The sequence below is a fragment of the Choloepus didactylus genome, chromosome 8, assembly GCF_015220235.1.
Source record: "Choloepus didactylus isolate mChoDid1 chromosome 8, mChoDid1.pri, whole genome shotgun sequence".
NCBI classification, from domain to species: Eukaryota; Metazoa; Chordata; class Mammalia; order Pilosa; family Megalonychidae; genus Choloepus; species Choloepus didactylus.
In genome coordinates, this window is record NC_051314.1 from 141,296,060 (window position 1) to 141,314,068 (window position 18,009).

The following is an 18,009-nucleotide window of genomic DNA, read 5'->3' on the forward strand; positions in this document are numbered from 1 at the left end:
GCCTTTATACCTGCCAACACACTTGCACAGTTACAGTGATGAACCAGACACATAGGTTTCTGACCTCACAGAACTTTTATTAATGTATTAATCAGATAAAGTCATCTGAAATTCATGAGTTCACCTTCCAGAGACTATAATTGTCTATCCCAATTAAGAGCTCCAGGCTTCCTCCAGAAGGTTGCTAATGGGTAATTCCACTGGTTTTCCGGGGCAGGTGTCTTCAGCCCTGAAGAAGGAACACCTTGGAGGCCAATAGTTCTCACCTGGAGGAGCTCTTTTGAAAATGCTGTTTCTGAGGCCTTGTCACCAGAGACTAGGATTCTACAGGTCCAGGAAGATGTCCAGATGCCACGTTTTATAACACCCCAGATGGTTCTGATGCAGGAATTTTGATCATTAGTAATTCAGAAGTCAATTGCACTCTAAAAGAGTAACAGTAGTCATTGCTGTCATCCTGTCTTAAAATACTAAGAGTTTTGATATGAACACTACAATAGAAAACTGGTCACTCAGAAAAGACCGAGACAATTTGTGAAAAATAGAGACACAAGTGATCAATAAACATCTGTTCAGCTTCATAAGTAACCAAATAAATGCAAACTGAGGCCAATAGAATATAATTTTTCACCAATCATATTGGCAAAGATTTTAAAAGTCTAAGATCCAGAATACATCAGAATATGGTGATACAGGAACTCTCATACATTACTGGTAGGAGTGTAAATAAATAGACTCTAACCAAAGGGCCTTTTTATAGTATGTATTAAATTGTATAAGGTACATACACTTTGATTCAGGAATTTAATTTCTAGGAGTATTGCCTTAAGGAACTAATAGGATAAACACATAAACATCTATGTATAAGGCTGTTTACCCACAGCACTATTTACAATATTCAAAAATTGGAAGCCACCTAACCACCTATCCATAAAGGATTGATTAAAGTCACATAACCCATCCAATGGAATGCTATATGCCACAAAATTATGTCCATCTATATTTATTAGCAATGGAAAAATACCTTTAACTGACTTCTTTTTAACTCCATATATATTGTAATTTTATTTTTGAATAAAATATGTGCGTGAAATTATAGACCAAAGTGGGGAGGGAGTTATTGAAAATGTTAACAGTGATTACCTCTAGGTAAATATTACTGGAAATTTTATTTTCTTGATAGATTTCTACATTTTTTCTGAATGATTTCTACGGTGCATACGTGTTTTTTTTAAATTCCTCTCCCCTCTCAAAAGCCTTTTTATTTTGCAAAATAAACATCCATACATGTTGCAGCTATTTGCATGAGGATTTGCACTGGAGGAACCGTCTCTAAAGCAGTTTGTGCACCACTCTCTGGAGATGGGGTGAGGGTAAGAGTGGGAGGGGAGGAGGAAAAGCTAGGGTGTAACCGACAGCCCAGGCCCCCAAACTAGGTCTGAACTTTAGGGCGAGAGAGGCCACAAGCAAAAACGGAAAGAGATGCTTTCCCAGAGAGACGGAGAGCTGGATATCCTCAGCGCCCAGATAGAGCACATAGCAGGATATAGATGGGGCAAAGCAGCCTTCTCCCCAATTCAGAGCCCGGGAAGGGAGCAGAACGAGGACCTAAGGGAATGCTGTCCAACCCTGGCATTTCAAGGTAGAAAACCAAAATGTCCTTAGAAGTGGCAACGTGGAAATCGCCGGTGCCTTAGCAAGAGCTATCAGAGGGGAGGGGCATAGGCAGAAGCCAGGTGGGAGAAGACAGAATAAAGGAGAGGTGAGGGGTCCACAGAGGGTTTGAAAAGTGGGAAATACGCGAGCAGATTCTGTGGCTCGTAAGAAGCGTCCGGTGGAGGCAGAGACGTTGAAGATGCGGAAGAGGCGGCTCTCCTCTCCATCCACCCGCAGTCCTAAGGTGATCTCGTCCGCCCCTTGGCTTTAAATACTGTCAAAGGAATCATCGGGTCTGCAAGTCTCTAGCTGGACGTGGAAGAGTCAGTGATCATTTACTAAACAAGAGAAACTTGCTGCTGAGCCCCAGACGCAAGTAAGTAGCTCATCACCGCCCTCTCAGCGACCCCTCCCCTGCAGCGCAGGCGTGCGCACATGCCCACACACATGCACACACATGTACAGACCTCACTCTTCCTTGGGTATTCTCCCTCTCCGAGAATGGCGCCAGCACCCACCCAGTTGCCCAAGCTAACAACCTGGGCCTCCTCTTGCAAGCCTCCTGCTCACCTCTCCCCATAACCAAATTCCCCCATAGCTCTCGAATCTATTCTCTGCATTCTCACCGCCACTGTGTTAATTCAATTGCTCATCACCTCCTGATCAGATTACTACAAATCTTTTCCTTGTCTCCAACCTCTTCCTCACTCTGTCACACACAGCTATGCTTCACACCAACAGCACAATTTTCCTAAAATGGAAATCTGACCATGCTATGGCTCTGCCCATTGAGAGCTTCAAAGTAAAGTGCTTGGTAGGCACTTAACAAATGCTTGAATGACTGAATAAATGTATGATTGAATTTAGGGCAAGATTACCCATTTTTTCCTCATTCTAGATAACTTTGTACCAATAGTTCTTTATTATAATAACTCATTCCTTGCTGATCTCCAGGCAGACTCAAACAGGTGCTTTTCTCAGGTTTTACTACATCTAATGTGTTCATATTTTTACTACTCTGACAAGAAGAAGCTCAAAAGGACCACTGGTGTATATTATATAGTCGTTACTATTATTTTTTGGAATGAATGAAGGAAGGACCTATAGTGTCCAAGATTGGTAAAGGGCATTTTTAAAGTGGGAACATAAAAGACAGATCTGGTAATTATATATCATCTATTTAGCTTTGCTACCTGGATGATACTAAGATAAACTATCAAATAATTCATTTCCAAATAATAGAGGAGGAAAAAAAAAGACTGGAGGGTACCTAACCAGACTTTGAAAAGAACAAACTGTGCCAAGGCAATTTAACTTCCTCTATGATAAAGTGGCAGGCTATGCTGATAAGGAAGGAGCCATAGCTGAAATCTACTGTCTTCAGTAAGGACTGTGATGTGACATTATCATCAATAAACTGGGAAGATGCAGTTCAGTTAACAAATGGCTAGTTTCAGAGATATGCAACACCAGCATCAAGCCATTTCTCGAAGAAGAGCAAATATACTCCTTTCCACAAGGAAAATCTTAAATCCCACCTTTTTCAATGTTGCAAAATCTCAAACAAAGAAGCAAATCAATATAGGAACCCTCTTTTCATTTTCATTATAGCAATAGACTAAAATATAACAAAATTTTCACTGGCTGACAGATAAGACAGCAGTTGATCTCACAGTGGCTAGTGATAGCTCTTTTACATTGTGTAAAATACATTTGAGTAATGTGTAAATTGGCAGTATCTTTGGGTAAAGAGTGTATACAAATAAAGCTATTTTTTTTAATATTCATTTTATTGAGATATATTCACATACCACACAGTCATATAAAACAAATCATACATTCGATTGTTCACAGTACTGTTACATAGTTGTACATTCATCACCAAAATCAATCCCCAACACCCTCATTACCACACGCACAAAAATAACCAGAATAATAATTAAAGTGAAAAAGTGTGCTTCAGGTTTTAAAGCAGGGAAGGATAGTGAGGCATTTACCTTGGGCCCCAAATTTAAGGGGCACCAAAAAAAGGAAATAGTATTTGAATGCAAGGTTTTAAAAAATCAAAAGTAATGCAAAAAGTCCATGGTGAACAAAATATCAAAATTTCAAATACAGATAACATAGGTAATGGTGCCATGCCAAGCCATTTAAGAGCATGATGCAAAGGTAGAATATCAACAATACTAATTTTTTTTTTTTAGAGATAACAGTAAAAATAATGTTTATTGTTTATTTTCTGCTTACAACACAAATATATGCTCCTTGAATAAAATTTGGAAAACATATAAAAGTTTCAATGAGAAAAAGTAAAAATTACATATAACCCAACTTTTTAAAGTAACCAAATTTCTTATTATATTTCACTGATTTTTTTTTAAATCTTCATTTTATTGAGATATATTCACATACCACGCAGTCATACAAAACAAATCGTACTTTCAATTGTTTACAGTACCATTACATAGTTGTACATTCATCACCTAAATCAATCCCTGACACCTTCATTAGCACACACACAAAAATAACAAGAATAATAATTAGAGTGAAAAAGAGCAATTGAAGTAAAAAAGAACACTGGGTACCTTTGTCTGTTTGTTTCCTTCCCCTATTTTTCTACTCATCCATCCATAAACTAGACAAAGTGGAGTGTGGTCCTTATGGCTTTCCCAATCCCATTGTCACCCCTCATAAGCTACATTTTTATACAACTGTCTTCGAGATTCATGGGTTCTGGGTTGTAGTTTGATAGTTTCAGGTATCCACCACCAGCTACCCCAATTCTTTGGAACCTAAAAAGGGTTGTCTAAAGTGTGCGTAAGAGTGCCCACCCGAGTGACCTCTCGGCTCCTTTTGGAATCTCTCTGCCACTGAAGCTTATTTCATTTCCTTTCACATCCCCCTTTTGGTCAAGAAGATGTTCTCTGTCCCACGATGCCAGGTCTACATTCCTCCCTGGGAGTCCTATTCCACATTGCCAGGGAGATTCACTCCCCTGGGTGTCTGATCCCACGTAGGGGGGAGGGCAGTGATTTCACCTTTCAAGTTGGCTTAGCCAGAGAGAGAGGGCCACATCTGAGCAACAAAGAGGCATTCGGGAGGAGGCTCTTAGGCACAACCATAGGGAGGCCTAGCCTCTCCTTTGCAGCAACCGTCTTCCCAAGGGTAAAACTTATGGTAGAGGGCTCAACCCATCAAACCACCAGTCCCCTATGTCTGTGGTCATGTTAGCAACCATGGAGGTGGGGTAGGCCAATACCCCTGCATTCTCCACAGGCTCCCCAAGGGGGCACTACATCTTTTTTTTTTTCCTTGTTTTTCTTTTTTTTTTTTTAACTTTCCCTTCTTTTTTAAATAAACTGTATGAAAAAAAAGTTAAAAAGAAAACAAACATACAATAAAAGAACATTTCAAAGAGACCATAACAAGGGAGTAAGAAAAAGACAACTAACCTAAGATAACTGCTTAACTTCCAATATGTTCCTACTTTACCCCAAGAAAGTTACATAATATAGCAACATTTCTGTGAACTTGTTCCTAATATATCCATCAGAAATTAACAGACCATAGTCATTCCTGGGCATCCCCAGAACGTTAAATAGCTTATCTGTTCTTCTTGGATTATTGTTCCCCCTTCCTTAATTGCTCTCTATTGCTAGTTCCCCTGCATTCTACATTATAAACCATTTGTTTTACATTTTTCAAAGTTCACATTAGTGGTAGCATATAATATTTCTCTTTTTGTGCCTGGCTTATTTCGCTCAGCATTATGTCTTCAAGGTTCATCCATGTTGTCATATGTTTCACGAGATCATTCCTTCTTACTGCCACGTAGTATTCCATCGTGTGTATATACCACATTTTATTTATCCACTCATCTGTTGAAGGACATTTGGGTTGTTTCCATCTCTTGGCAATTGTGAATAATGCTGCTATGAACATTGGCGTGCAGATATCTGTTCGTGTCACTGCTTTCCGATCTTCCGGGTATATACCGAGAAGTACAATCGCTGGATCGAATGGTAACTCTATATCTAGTTTTCTAAGGAACTGCCAGACTGACTTCCAGAGTGGCTGAACCATTATACAGTCCCACCAACAATGAATAAGACTTCCAATTTCTCCACATCCCCTCCAGCATTTGTAGTTTCCTGTTTGTTTAATGGCAGCCATTCTAACCGGTGTTAGATGGTATCTCATTGTGGTCTTAATTTGCATCTCTCTAATAGCTAGTGAAGCTGAACATTTTTTCATGTATTTCTTGGCCATTTGTATTTCCTCTTCAGAGAACTGTCTTTTCATATCTTTTGCCCATTTTATAATTGGGCTGTCTGTACTATTGTCCTTGAGTTGTAGGATTTCTTTATATATGCAAGATATCAGTCTTTTGTCAGATACATGGTTTCCAGAAATTTTTTCCCATTGAGTTGGCTGCCTCTTTACCTTTTTGAGAAATTCCTTTGAGGTGCAGAAACTTCTAAGCTTGAGGAGTTCCCATTTATCTATTTTCTCTTTTGTTGCTTGTGCTTTGGGTGTAAAGTCTAGGAAGTGGCCGCCTAATACAAGGTCTTGAAGATGTTTTCCTACATTATCTTCTAGGAGTTTTATGGTACTTTCTTTTATATTGAGATCTTTGGTCCATTTTGAGTTAATTTTTGTGTAGGGGGTGAGGTAGGGGTCCTCTTTCATTCTTTTGGATATGGATATCCAACTCTCCCAGCCCCATTTGTTGAAAAGACCATTATGACTCAGTTCAGTGACTTTGGGGGCCTTATCAAAGATCAGTCGGCCATAGATCTGAGGGTCTATCTCTGAATTCTCAATTCGATTCCATTGATCTATATGTCTATCTTTGTGCCAGTATCATGCTGTTTTGACAACTGTGGCTTTATAATAAGCTTCAAAGTCAGGGAGTGTAAGTCCTCCCACTTCGTTTTTCTTTTTTAGGGTGTCTTTAGCAATTCGAGGCATCTTCCCTTTCCAAATAAATTTGATAACTAGCTTTTCCAAGTCTGCAAAGTAGGTTGTTGGAATTTTGATTGGGATTGCATTGAATCTGTAGATGAGTTTGGGTAGAATTGACATCTTAATGACATTTAGCCTTCCTATCCATGAACATGGAATATTTTTCCATCTTTTAAGGTCCCCTTCTATTTCTTTTAGTAGAGTTATGTAGTTTTCTTTGTATAGGTCTTTTACATCTTTGGTTAAGTTGATTCCTAGGTACTTGATTTTTTTAGTTGCTATTGAAAATGGTATCTTTTTCTTGAGTGTCTCTTCAGTTTGTTCATTTCTAGCATATAGAAACATTACTGACTTATGTGCATTAATCTTGTATCCTGCTACTTTGCTAAATTTGTTTATTAGCTCTAGTAGCTGTATCGTCGATTTCTCAGGGTTTTCTAGATATGAGATCATATCATCTGCAAACAATGACAGTTTTACTTCTTCTTTTCCAATTTGGATAAAGCTATTTTTAAGACATAGCTATTTTGAGGTTAAAAAGTGTCATCATTTATTTTAGCAGTACTGAAAGCTGTGTACTTAATCTTGAATGTCACTGCTATTCTTCCTAAAATAAAATGTAATATGAAAAGGCATTTTAAGGGAAACACTTTTGTAATAATTAGTTTTAAAATAAGAAGGTATTAAATTTTTAAAAAAGCAACATTATAACATAAATCTAAAGGAATAGTATAAATGAGGGCAGCAGCTGACCATGGAGAACTCACCTCTGACACCTGAGTTTCATTTCCTCTTGGGGTTTTCTCATAGACGTTATCGTCTTTAGTGCTGTTCAACAAATCTTTCTGGCTCTCAACCTTCTGGACACAGGGTGGGATTGCTTCCTGGACCTTTCAACTGGGCGGGGTTACCCTGGCCAATGAGTTGTGACGTACGTAACTTGTGTGCAGAACATTTAAGTGCTGGAGTGAGACCATCTGGAATGTTCTTTTCCTCTGCCACAGCACCCAGCAATGTTCCAGATGATGGCTATTCCATAGCCTGGATTACAGGATGATATAAGGTAGAGGACCCCACCTGCCCTAAAGTGGAGACGTGGCATGAAAAAGAACTAAATCTTGTTTATAGCCACTGGATTTTGGGGGTTGTTTATTAGTGCAGCAAAACTTACCCTGTCCTGACTGATACAGTGACAATATTACTAACACTCACACTCTGACCCTCTTTATTAATCTGCCATTAACACTAAGACCCCAACAGAGACTAAAACTCTGTCTTAGGTTCCTGACGACATACCTGATAGACACTGGAACTTTCAAAATGGTATTAATAAATACAATGGGAGAAAAGAGGCAGGAGACTGCAAAGGCTCAGAGGGGGAGCCCAGGAGTCAGACTAACTGGGTTCTGCTACTTCTACACTGTGTGATCTTGGGCAAGTGATATCATCCCCCTCAAACCTCAGTTTCCTCAACCATGAAATGAAGGATGATAACAATATTGCATCTCTCAGTGAATTGCAAAGGTGAAATAAATTTCCATAAAAGTTGCTTTCTCACTGAGGCCTTCTGTACCCACCTGTCTTAGCTTGATTAGGGATGGTTTGCTGGTTTGGATATATTATGTCCCCCCAAATGCCATGTTCTTTGATGCAATCTTGTGAGGGCAGACACGTTAGTGTCGATTAGGTTGGAATCTTTGGATTAAGTGTTTCCATGGAGATGTGACTCAATCAACTGTGGGTGAAACTTTTGATTAAATTATTTCCATGGAGATATGGACCCCGCCCATTCAGGACAAGTCTTGATTTAATCACTGGAGTCCTATAAAAGATCTCACAAACAGAAGGACCTCAGAGCACCTGTGAGTGACATTTTGGAAAGCAACTTAGAGAAATATTTTGATGGCCCTTGAAAGCTGACGCTGACATTTTGGAGAGCACCATTCTGAAATGCAAACTGGGAGCAAGCAGACACCAGCCACATGCCTTCCCAGCTAACAGGTTTTCCGGATGCCAATGGCCTTTCTCCAGTGAAGGTACCCTATTGTTGATGCCTTACCCTGGACAACTTGTGGTCTTAAGATTGTAACTTTGTAACCAAATAAACCCTCTTTATAAAAGCCAATCCATTTCTGATGTTTTGCAAAATGGCAGCATTAGCAAACCAGAACAGATGATGATCTCAGGAAACAGAAGAGAAGGAGGCAGGGAGCAAAGCAAGGAAGATGAGAAAGCCAACATAAGGAAGCAAGGTAGCATCATAAAGTTGGCCCACTGGTCACTCAGTCCTATAGGACCAATTGAGAAGCCTTTTACAATGCCTTTTAGGACCCTCCATTTGTAGTTATTCATATAAGTGAGATCATTCAATATTTGTCCTTTGTGTCTGGCTTATTTCATTCAATGTGGTATCTTCAAGGTTCATCCATGCTATGACATGGACAGAGAGAATCTCTCTGGGTCTATCTCTCTGAACCACTTGAGAGTAATGTGTAAACATCATGATCCTTTACCCTCAAATACATATATGTGTTCTTTCCAAAAACAAGGACATGCTCTAATACAACTTCAGAACAATTATCAAAATCAAGAAACTTAGCCTACAGTAGAATATACAGTTCATATTTGGATTTCATCAATTGCTCCAATAATGTCTATTGTAGAAAATTTTCTCTAGCCCAAGATTCAATTCATACACACATTGCATTTAGTTGTTACATCTCTTTATTCTTTGGTCTCTTTTTTAAAAAATACAAGCTTGTCATTTTCTAGAAGCTTCCCTCAATTTAGATTTGCTTGATGTTTTGTAACAATTAGATTCAAATTATAAAGAATACATGAATAGATTATTGTCACCAAACATGGCTATTTTCCAAGTACAATGCTCTGATCTCTGAATAATTAGCTAACTCCCAGGACTTACAGACCCTATTCTACCCCAGCTCCAATGCTGAGGGGCTGACACATTTTATTGGCAGTACCCAAAGACCCAGGGTGACTGCAGAGAAAATGACAGAGTAAAGACTTCTGAAAATTCTCTGTTAATGTACAGCCATCTATTTCTCCCTTCAATTTTGTCAATGTTTGCTTTATATGTTTCAGGACTCTGTTGTTAGTGCATATATGTTTGTAATTGTGGTATCCTTTTGTTGAATTGATCCTATGATCAATATACAATGTCCTTTTTTTTGTCCCTTGTAACAGTTTTTGGATTAAAGTCTATTTTAATTAATAATAGTATAGCCACCCTAGCTCTCTTTTGGTTACTATCTGCATGGAACATATTTTTTTCCCATTTTTTCACTTTCAACTTATGTGTATCTTTAAAACACAAGGACTGCTGGAAAAAGGGACTGTAGGAAGAATATTCAGGCTCGTTCCAGCTTGTGGCTCCTCCACCTTCTACATGAGGCTTTCAAGGTCATTGTGCCATTATGTATCAAGCCTGGTGGAAAGAGACAAAGTACACAAAATTGCCTATGGGAGGTTTTTGTGGACCAAGCCTGGTAGTGATTCTCACCACAATTCTTTGGCATAAATTCAGTCATATAGCCATAACTAAATGTGAGGGAGGCTGGGAAATGTATTTTAGCTATGATCCCAGGAAGAAAAGGAAATGGGTTTGGTGAATAGCTGCCATATCCTAGAATTCTATACCCAGCCAAACTATCAATCAAAATGTAAGTTCAGAATAAAGACTAATTATTTTTTGTGAACCCTCTGTAAGGAAGTGAGTTGAAGAGGAAAGGAATACAAATGAAGAAGGAAACCAAAAAAGAGAAAAACACAGGATTTAGAAATAGTGAATCCAAATCAGGAGCTCAATGAAGGGAAACCCTAGGCTAACAGCTGGTTCAGTATCCCTGGAAAGCATATAGCCCATATTGGAACAGGAAGAGGGTGGGCTCCTAGAGGGAAGTCCTTGAAAATAGAAGGGACATGATAAAACAACAGTAGATTAAGAGCTTGGACATACTTGAGGATATCTTAAAGGTTAATTGAAGGAGTATAAAGAAAGGAAATATATTTGAACTTGAGGGCTGGAACTTTCTCTACAGAGAGACTTATATGTGTGACATTAAACCCATGGAGAAAGAAATGACATGACTTGGCAGTGAACAGTATTTACACAGTCATTTCTAATTGTATGTTAGTCAAGTCTCTTCATTGGAAGCAATAAAAATCAACCTTAGCTGGTTTGAGCAAAAAATTAGTTTATTGAAACAACATTAAGTAGATCTTAGAACTGCTGAGAAAGGCTCAGAAATTAGCAGATGGGGACCATAGCCAAGGCCATTCCATAGACCTGACCCATTGAGGACACTGCTTACACCTCTGCCAAGAAGTGGGTGACACAGTTCATGGACATGGGATGCTGCTACTGCCACCACCGTGCCCCTCCCAGCCCCCAGAAACTAGATGGTGTTAACCACCATCACTGATGCCAGGGAAATACTCACAATCCTGCTTCTTTGCATTAGCAGCTCCCAGTTTAAAACACCAAGAGAGTGCATAAGATTGGCTCTCCTTAGGTTAAATGCCTTCCCAATAACAGCAAGGCAAGCTAGGATGCTAAGGATTTTGCATTTTTCCTTTTCTATAGTAGTAGAAGGGTTCTGCCTCCCCCAAAACTTATTAGGCAAGAAAGGTATTCAAATGCTGGGCAGCAAAAATGAAATATTCACTGCATATTGAGTATCAGTTTTTCAATAAATCTATAGACAAATCACAGAAAATTTAATTATGGCTAAGGTAACCAGAATTTCAATACTAGCCCTCACAGTGTAAAAATAAAGATGCAACTGACAGAAATTGGAAAAGAAAGGGATGATGAGTGGTAAAGAAAAGAGTAAGAGAGGTCATATTTTCATCTGCCAAAGTGAGGAATTAGAAGATACTGTCTATGGAACTATGGAACAAGAAATGGAAGTTTGGGTACTTTTACATTTTTTTTTCCTTTTAGCTTGGAAATGAAATCAAGGGAGGGATGGAGAATTTTTCTTTAACTATACTAGAGACAGGAATGGGAGAGGGTGTTATTCTTAAGTTAAATCCTTGGCTATTACATAAGGAAGCCAGAAGACAATGTCTAAAGTTTATAAATCAAGAAATGGCTGTATTATTTAGAGCTATGGGGGAAAAAAAACAGAAATAATCAGAGATGGCTGCCTTTGGGAAGCAATACTAAAGGGGAAGAGGGGTGGATCAGGGAACTGTTACTTTTCATTATAAGCTCTTTTGAACAAATTGAGTTATTTTAAAGCCCATCCAGACATTATCTTGATTTTTTAAATATAGCTGGGGGATTTTTAATGGTACTTTTTTGTATTCAAAGGTTAAGACCACATACATTTAGATTTCTTATTAAATCTTTTCATAAAATAGAAAAGTATTTTCTTCAAGAAAACCTCACACTGTGATCATATTCTTTTTCAAATTCAAACTCTGGTTGTCTGTTTACTGTTAATTCATCAGTTTACTGAAACTGAGATGAAATCTTCTCAGTTGCATTCCAGAATACTGTTCTGTCTTGGGTCAAGCTGAGGAAAACCTTCTAGAATAGCATTCTGCTGCCTAGTTCCTGAACAAAAAGTTCTGCACGTATAAATCTGTGTGTGTGTGAGAGAGTACCCAGTATATACGCATCCTATATTTCCACAAGCCACATCACTCAGAATTACAGAATCTCCAGCCCTCCCCAAATTACACCCCTCCATGCCTTCTCACCTTCTTTCTAGTACAACCTAACACCTACCATCTTCCTCCTCTCCCGCTCCAACACACTGGGTCATGTCTGCTCCTAGACTGTCACCAGGGCTATCAAAGCCCCATGGAGATTTTGCAAACTGCTTCTTTTATTATGGCACTTTTTATTAGAATCCCTTGTCCTAGGGCCCAAGGGAAGCTCTGAGACAGTTGAGTCAGAGGTAGTTTCACTATTGTCAGAATCACCCCTCCCCTGGCCCACTGTCCTTGAACCAAGGAACCAAGACATCTCTACTACAATATGTTTCCCTGAAGACTTCTGGTTCTCTGGTGGTCCTGCTAAATTTCACAATGAACACAATTTTTGTATATTGTATTGGGTTAAAAAATTTCACACCCTTGTCAAAGGGAGATTAATCCCATCTGAAGGTTGAGCTCAGTCAGTGGTCTGCCAATTACTCAAAGAAGAACTGAGACTCTTAGGAAACTAAAAGTATGTAAGAGGGCCAGTTTGGTCTCATCTTAACTAATGACATCTTCAAAGACACTGTCTCTTTCTCAGGACGGGGGATTAGGACTTGAACATAGCTTTTTGAGAACACAATTCAACCCATATCAGACACCCAAGCCAACAAGATGGTTTACCAGTAAGCCCCGGTGATACCAGCCTGAGACCAAGAATCAGATATCAAAGACTAGAAAAGTGTCTAATGTCAAGCCAAACTCAATAGTCCACACTGAAAAGTCATACTGCTCATGAGCGGCAGCACTTTAAAGAAAGAGTGGACAGTGAGTAACTCTGGGGCTATACATGACCTGCTGCTTCTGTCTTACATGCAAAACCTCTATTAATTTCCATTTGCCCCCTTTAGAATTTAATGAAGTCTTTGTGAAAATGCCATCCTGTCCCAGGGGTGTAGAGGGGGGTTTTGTTCACATTGGTCATGGACTATCAATAGAGAAAGTCCCTAAAGCTATGGGGGTGAAAAGGGTCTTTGAGGTGGAGAACTTCCAGGGAAAAATAAAAACTCAGAGTGTGTCCCATGAGATTTTTTGATCCTGCTGCCTGCCACAACCCTGCCCCAGCCCCTCCCATCTCACCCTTCCCAAGCTGAGAATGTTGGGGTGATTTCTTTCCTGTGTGTTATGGGTTGAAAAGAGTAACCCCATGATTCATGCCCACCTGGATTCTGTGAATATGGCTGTAGTAGTTTGGATCTATTTTGTGCCCCAGAAAGGACTATGTTCTTCTAATCCAATCTTGTGGGGGCAGACCTACTGTGGGTGGGACCTTTTGATTAGATTGTTCCCATGGAGACGTGACCCTGCCCTTCAAGGTCGATCTTAATCCCCTTGCTGGAATCCTCTACGAGAGGATCAAAGGCAGAGACATTTTGAAGAGAGCTTAGAGAAGTTAAGACAGAAGCCCAGAGACATTTTGGAGAGAGAAAGCCATTTTTGAAACCAGAAACCAGAAGAAGGGCCAGCAGACATCGCCATGTGCCTTTCCATGTGACAGAGGAAACCCAGATGTCATCGGCCTTTCCTCAAAGAAGTTATCTACCTCTTGAAGCCTTAATTTGGACATTTCCATGGCCTTAGAACTGTAAATTTGCAAACTAATAAATCCCCATTGAAAAAGCCAACCCATTTCTGGTATATTGCATTCTGGCAGCTTTAGCAAACAGAAACAATGGCCTTATTTGGAAAGAAGATCTTTGTGGAGGTAGTCAAGTCAAGATGAGGTCATACTGGATTAGTGTTGGCCGCAATCCAACAAGGCTGGTGTCCTTATAGGACTAGCCCATGTGAAGACACACAGACACAGACACACAGAAAGAAGGCTACGTGAGACTGGAATTGGGCAGCCACAAGTCAAGGAACATCAAGGATTGCCAGCCACCAGCAGGAACCGGGAAAGAGGCAAAGAAAGTTTCTTTTTCTAGAGCCTCAGAGAGAGGATGGCCTTGTATATCACATAAGGTTAAAAAATTCCACACCCTTGTCAAAGGGAGACTAACTGCATCTGCAGATTACAACTCGATTTCGGAATTTAGGCATCCAGACCCTGTGGAGAATGAATTTCTGTTGTTTTAAGCCACCCAGTTGGTGGCAATTTGTTATGACAGCCCTAGGAAACTCATTCACAACCTCAACCAGAAAGTCTGAGACTTGACTGTATCAGCCAGGAAGTAATTGAGGCCAGGAATCTGAGTGATGACACAATCAAAGTACCAGGCTAAACCAAGAGGCTAAGAAATAGGCTAATTGGGTCATGAAAATGTGTGGGAAGAGTAATGTGGCAGCAACTAGCTACATAGTTATTCAAACACTGCTCCCTCCACCTGCTTGTACACACAGCTCCATTGCATTTCTCAGCCCCTTTGCAGTGAGGGGTGGTCATGTGACTGCATTCTGCAAAAAAAGAGGACCACATGTAGTCCTGGCCCATCTAACCCTCCCCCCACCCATGGGCCATTCCCTGTGCTCTGTTTCCTTCTGAAGAGCAACTTTGGGAGCCAAGTGTGGGAGATGGTACAGCCCTGCATCTCTGCTGAGGACTTGCCCATGGTGTAGGGATGCCCATTTGCATCTTACCTTAGTAAGAAATAAACCCTTAATGCATTAAGAGATTTGGGGGTTCGCCTATGACAGCAGCTTGCATTACCTTACAATTACCTTTTTAAGTACCAAGGAAACAGCAAAAAGATGCTCGGAAAAGCTGGACCAGAGAACGTCGGTCATTAAAGAGACATGTTGTCATCAGGGACCTCCTGGAGGAATCTTCTATCAGAATCTCTGACAATACCATCTTCTAGCTTCCATCCTTCCTCTCCCTTCCCTTCGAAGCTGAGTGTCTTGAAAGAGCAGTCCACGTGTGTTTTCCCCACTTCCTCACCACCCACTCCTTCCTCATTCCATAAAACCCACATCCCAGTGACTGCCTAGCTGTCAAATCCAACTGAACGCTCTTCAACCCTTATGGAATGGGTTTTAATATGCAGCCACAAGTAGACTTTAAGAAATGTTATATTTATTTTTTTGCAAAAAGAAATTTTTTTAATCTATTTCTGAGCTTTCTTTCCCACTGGGCAGGTAGGAAGTTCAGTCTGAGCCATTATTAGGGCTTCCTGTCTAGGTCTTGGGTCCTGCAAGGTTCAAGAGGGTTTTACACAGCACAGAGCACTTGGGATGGGGGTCTTTGGTCCATAAATGATCATTGTCCAGCCCATATGCTTTCCTTGGGGGTGGGTGACTCCACTGCTTCTGTTCCAAGCCAGGCCAACGGGGCTTGCTCAAGTGAGGAAACATGGAGCCTCCTGGACACCCTACCTCTACATACCTAGGGTGTCGGGATGGAAAACGTCTTGTGCTCTCACTGCTCAGAGAATCCACAGGTCTTAGTTCCTTCCCCATCCCTTAGGACCTCTGCACCTCCAATTCTGCAATCTCCTTGGAGCCCCTTTTCTGCTCTCAATTCAGTTCTTTTTGAGCTCTCTGATCTCTAAACTGAAAATATCTGCTGGGACTGGAGAAAGGTGAAAAGATGTCTGTCAGCAACACATAGACCCATAAATTAATGTCTCAGTAAATTGTCTGGTGGCGTTTACCTTCCTTGATCTCTCTGAGGCTCATAACAATTTCCCCTCCTTGTAAGTCTCCCCTCCCTTGAATTTTGTGGACATTTTCTCTGAGGTTTCTGTTTTTCTCTCTGGTTATTCTTTCTTGGTCCTTTTTGCTCTAACCACCCCTAAATTAGCATGGTCTTTTCTTTTTTTCTTTTCTTTCTTTTCTTTTTTTTGCTTTTTTACTCCTTGTACATTTTTAAGTTGATATTTAAAAATGCTTTATCTTAAGTTTAATGAGTTGCAAAGAATGAATTTTCCAGCATACAGTAAATATTGACATTATTTAAAATGAAACTGTTATATCACTCTTTTAAATATGTCTAATGGAAAATTTAAAAACATGGTGATTTGTTATAACCCACAATCCATATTTTTAAATAGTTGAAAAAGCTGTTTGAACAGTTGGAATTTTATATGGTTTCTTTTTCTCTATGATATATTTCCTTTCACACAGAATTTAATCTTAATGTAATACACTTTACACTTTAAAAGTCTTTTATTGATCACTATTTTACTTCTCTGCACCAAAAAAACAATGCATAACTTAAAAATTTGCTGTGTTTCCTATGTCCACAGGTCCCAAAGTGTTCAATATTTCCTCTGGATTGAACTGTCATTATAATGATTTTCAGTACACAATTGAGCACGACCACATAAATATTATAAATTTGAAATAATTACTAACATAAAAGTAATCCTCTCTCTCAGCTTTATTGGGGTATAATTTACATACCAAAATTTCATCCATTTTAAGTTTACAGTTTGATGAGTTTGAGCAATTGTGTTTAATTATGAAGCCAACACCACTCCAGATTCAAGATCATGATATAAAACATTTCTTCAAACCCAGAAGTTCCCTCTTGCCTCATGGCAGGCAACCCCCAATCCTGATCCCTAGCCCCAGGCAACTGCTGATCTGACATACAGTTTTGCCTTAAAAAATAAATTTTTCCTAGTTTAGTCATCTGTCGCTAAATAGTAATTGTTGCTGGAATGAGACAAGGTTCAGCATAAATTCTATTCCTATTTTTCATTTTGGTGGATATAAATTCTGAGAAACCTTATTCACATAGTCAAGCGGGTAGGAAAGGAAGAAGTTTTTATGATAATGTCTCTTGATTCATCAACTTTTTTTGAGTAACGCCAAGAATCACAGAATGATGCTCACAAACTACTTTTAATGATTTAACGGCTGACAACTCAGCAAGGCCCTACTTCAATTTTGTTGACAGCAAAGAATTGGAAACGACTTGGCTGGCAGCATTGTTGGGTGTGCTCCAGGGTCCCTAAAGTCATTTGCTTTCTCAGAACAGGTGCCAGCATTTCGAGTTGCCCTTTGTTACAGGCTCCAGGATAATGCAGCATGGTGTCACGAAGGGCATGCCTTTCTTTTGGAAAGTTGGAGAAAGGCAATTGTGAAAGTATAAGAAGGAGATGCTGCCCTCTTCCCTGAAAACTAGGCAAGTTTTCAGGCAGAGGAATTGAAGGAAAGATTACAAATGGAAGCTGAGAATCTAGAAAAGGATTCCCTTAAAACATCCAAGCTCATGCAACCCCTTGGAAATTCTTCACACACCCCTAGGAGAACTTGACCCCGGTTTGAAGAACTTTGCTTTAAACAGCTAGTGTTACTTTGGGTTCAGTCCCAGTCACCTTCTTCACCTCTTCTAGTTCGACATACTTTCTTGATGTGCCCTAATCCTCACCTTTGGTTTCAACCACCATTGATTATGCTAATAACTCCCAAATCTCTTCTCTCCATCTTGGATCTCTGTCCTAAGTTCAAGAACCATACATTCAGTTGGCTGTTCAACATCTTCACCTTCTGCTGTTCTGATTTAGATTTGATATACTTTCTTATACAGACAAACTTGCCCTATCCTAGATTTGTGAGAAAATATGAAACCCCATCAATTGAACTGAGAACAAAGTAGCTAGCATTTTTCTATCACAAAGTTTTCTCATCTATACTATTTCATGTCACTCTTATAGACAGTGCTTATATTTTACAGATGAGGAAACTAAGCCTCAGAGAGGGAAAGTGAAAATTCAA

At 39.7% G+C, this 18,009-nt stretch overlaps 1 protein-coding gene across 2 annotated transcripts in view; it reads right to left on the minus strand.

Annotated features, from left to right (window-relative positions):
* Positions 1-18,009, minus strand: part of USP6NL (USP6 N-terminal like) — a 238,309-nt gene that overhangs the window by 204,874 nt on the left and 15,426 nt on the right. The gene's annotated exons all lie outside the window — the stretch shown is intronic.